Source organism: Elephantulus edwardii, unplaced genomic scaffold, assembly GCF_000299155.1.
Source record: "Elephantulus edwardii isolate Elephantulus edwardi_28Jun2011 unplaced genomic scaffold, EleEdw1.0 scaffold00210, whole genome shotgun sequence".
Lineage (NCBI taxonomy): Eukaryota > Metazoa > Chordata > Mammalia > Macroscelidea > Macroscelididae > Elephantulus > Elephantulus edwardii.
The window spans coordinates 1,941,095-1,945,342 of record NW_006399960.1 but is presented as its reverse complement, the minus strand read 5'-3'; positions in this window follow the sequence as shown (position 1 = coordinate 1,945,342).

Below are 4,248 nucleotides of genomic sequence, written 5' to 3'. Positions count from 1 at the left end.
ATTGGACATACCATGAACTGCCAAGAGAACTAACAGGTCTGTCCTGGAGAGGATGAATCAAAGCTACTCCTTGGAGGCAAGGATTTTGAGGCTCCATCTCACTTACTTTGTGCATGTTGCCATGAAGGACCAGTCTGTGGAGAAGGCTATCATGCTTAGAAGGGACCACACAGGAGAGAAAGACTCAGATGAAATGGATTGACACAGTAACTGGGGTAATAGTGGTAGGTGTATCAAACCAAGGAATCAAATCCCATGAGGTGTTTGGTTGAACATGGGCAGCCTCAGCCACTACTCTTTTTGTGTCATTGTTATAATATATCTAGTACACAACTTTTGCCATTTCAGTATTTTACAGGTGTATCATTTATTGCCAGCAATTACAGTAATCTGCCATGCAAGCCCAGCATGTTGACTAATGTGATTTTTGCATCATCACTAACCTCCTCTTACTCCCTTCAACTCCACCCTTCCTACCTCTGGTAACTGCTAACAAATTTTGCTCTCTATACATTTACCTTTTCTTGCCTTTTAATGTAAATGTGTTCATTAAATGTTTGTGCTTTTGTGATTGTGCGGGGAGCCCTGGTAGCATATTCCACAAGGAGTTGCCCTGCTAACTGAAAGGCTGTGCCTTTCTGCCAGGTGGATTCCACCATCAGCTTCTCAGGGAAAAGATGAGCAGTCTCCTTCCATGTATTTACAAACTCAGAAACCCACTGGATCATGAGCTATGAGCTGGTTTCAACTCAACAATGAGTTTTGAGGATTTTTGTTTTTGCTTTGCTCTGTCATGGTCAACTGATATTTGACAAGGAAAGCAAAGCTATCAAATGGGGAAATTATAATCTCTTCAACAAATGATGCTGGCAAAACTGGACTTCCACCTGCAAAAAGCTGAAACAGGATCCACATCTCACATCATACACAAAAATCAACTCAAGGTGGATTAGAGACCTGGGAGTAAAGCCCAAAATCATAACATTGATGAGAGACAAAATGGGATCAAGCTTAGAAGTGCTAGTCCAAGGTATAAAGAGACTGCCAAATACAACCAGAAATGCACAATCTAAAGAGGATAAAATTGATGCATGGGACCTTCTCAAGATTGAATCCCTATGCACATTAAAAACTTTTTCCAACAGGGTGAAAAGAAAAACCTGCCAACTGGGAGAAAAACATTTGCTAATAGTATTTCAGAGAAGAGCCTTATAACAAAAGTTTACAGAATATTCCTGGACCTCCACAAGAAAAAACTGATAACTCAATTACAAAATGGGCAAAAGACATGGAAAGAATTTTCAGAGGAAGATATTCGAATGGCAAACAGACACATGAAGAAATGCTCCAAATCACTGGCAATAAGATGCAAATCAAAATCACAATGAGGTACCATCTCACTCCAGTAAGATTGGCAACATTTAAAAGGGCAGCAAGTACTAGATGTTGGAAAGGTTGTGGTGAGAAAGGAAGTCTTGTACATTGTTGGTGGGATTGTAAAATGGTACAACCATTCTGGAATCAGTTTGGCATTTCCTCAAAAGGCTGAACATAGAAATTCCATATGACCCAGCTATTCCACTACTTGGGATATACACTGATAATATGAGAACTGAGGCACAAACTAACATTTGTACAGTAGCGTTCATAGCAGCATTATTCACCATCTCAAGAACATGGAAATAGCTCAAATGTCCAACCACAAACAAATGGATTGAGAATTTATGGTACATTCACACAATAGAATATTATGCAGCACGCAGAAGCAATAACATTGTAAATTATTACCTCACTTGGGAGGGACTGGAGAGCATTATGCTGAGTGAACTATCTCAGTCCCACAAAAATAAATATTGTGTACAACCATTATTGTTGAATGAGGGAGGGGTTGAATTTTGTTGACTGTCCAGGAGGAGTGGGAGTGGCAGAGGGATGTGGATGTGCAGAGGGAGAGGGGATGCATCATTGGGTTGTACAATATGATGGGCTGGGGGGGAGTGAAAGAAATTGAAATAATTTGTTAGAATTTGTATTCAAGTTTTGTAAATAAACCAGTAGAGGGGGGGACCCAAACAAACAAAGATTCTTACCACGTGTTGATGAATGGAGAGGAGATTGACACTGTCAACAGCTTCATCTTGCTTATATCCACAATTAACAGCAGTCAGGAAATAAGGAAATGCATTGCACTGGGAACATCTACAATTAGGGACCTCTCCAAAGTATTAAGGAGTAATGATGTCACTTTGAGAACTAAGGTGCATCTGATTGAGGCTATAGTCCTTGCGAATACGTGTTATGCATCTGAGAGCAGTACATAGAGAAGACAGAAGAATTGATGCCTTTGAGCTGTGGTGTTGGAGAAGAGCATTGAACCTCTCGTGGATGGCCAAGAGAACAAACAGATATGTCATGGAGAGGGTGCAGCCAGTGTGATCTTTGGATGCAAGAATAATGAGTGCATTGTACACATATTTTGAGTGTATCGCTAGGAGGTGCTATTGCTTAGAGAAGGACATGATGCTGAAAAGGGTGGAGGGTTGATGGAGAGGAGAGAAAGAGGCTTAACCAGGTGGATTGACACAGTGACTGCCACAATGGGCTCTTGTGGGTCAGGAAGTGTGAGGATGGCACAGGACAGAAGCAGGTTCAGATCTTTTGTTCATAGGGTCACTATGAATTATAGTTAACTCAGCAGCACCTAACAACAACTTAACACCTTTATATTTGCTGTTTTTCCTGTACTAAAAACTCTTTCCTCATACCCCAGGTTTTAACTTAGTCATTATCTCCCTAAAGAGTCTTTTTTCTGACTCTGTCTAAAGCCCTTCTGCATTATATGATACCACAAACTTGCTTGCTGGATGTGCGAAAGACTTGAAGTGCTTGCTGCAGAAGACAAGAGCTAGAGCCTTTAATATGGACTACATCTCAACATCAAGAAAACAAAGGTTCTCAACACTCAGCCAACAGACAACATCATGATGGATGGAGAAAGGATTCAAGTTATCAGTGATTTAATCTTACGTGGATAAAAAATCAATATCCTTGGTACCAGCAGTCATGGGATCAGGAGACATATTGCATTGGACAAGTATAATGACAGAGACCTCTCTAAAAATACTGAAGAACAATGATGTCACTTTGCAGAGTAAGGTGTGCCTGATTCAGGCTATGGCCTTTTCAATCACTTGCTATTCATATAAGGGCGGGACAATCGATAAGGATGACAGAAGATGATATGATGCCTTTGAACTGTGATGTTGGAGAAGAGTACTGAGTATCCCATGAACTTAAAAAAAAAAAACAGATATGTCTTAGAGAAGATACAACTAGAGTGTTCCTTGGAGTAAAAAATGGTGAAACTTTGTCTCATATTTTGGAGTGAAAAATGGTGAAACTTTGTCTCATACTTTGGCTATTGTTAGGAGACCCTCAGAAAGGGTCACCCTTGGAAAGTGGAGGATTGGCAAAATACAGGAAGACCCTAATGGGCTGACACAGTTACTGCTGCAAAGGGGCCAAGTGGGTCAGAGATAATGAGATTGACACAGGATAAGATAAGGGTTAGATTTATTGTTCATAAGATTGCGATGACTCAAACTTGACTCGACAGCATCTAACAACAAAAACCCTTCTCTGTTACTTTATAGCTCTCATATACTTTTTGTTTTATTCCTACCTCTTCCTACTAAACAGAGACTTGTGCACTAATGTTCATTGTAGCACTTTGCACAATAGTCAAAAGGTAGAAACAATCTAGATGCTCACCAATGGATGAGTGGATGAACAAAATATTGTATGTACATACAATAGAATACTACCCATCCAGTTGGAGAAATGAAGTCTTGATACATGGTACAGGTAAGACGGGTCTATTTCTGGGTTCTCAATTCTGTGCCATTGGTCAATGAGCCTGAGGTCAGGCTCCAACCTCATTTTTGTTTCTCAGAAATGTATTCCTTATTCGGGGTCTCTTACCTCTCCAAAGAAATTTGATAATTTCCCTTTCAATCTCCTTGAAAAATGAATTTGTTATCTAAATTGGGATTACATTGAACATGTAGATTGCTTTTGGTAGGTTTGTCATTTTCACCATACTTAGTCTTCCTATGCATGAACAGAACACATGTTTCCATTTCTTTAGGTCTTTTATTCGGTCTTTCAGGAATGCTCTGTAGTTTTCTTTGCATAGGTCTTTTGTATCTCTAGTTAGGTTCACTCCCAAGTATCTCAATTTATGTTTGG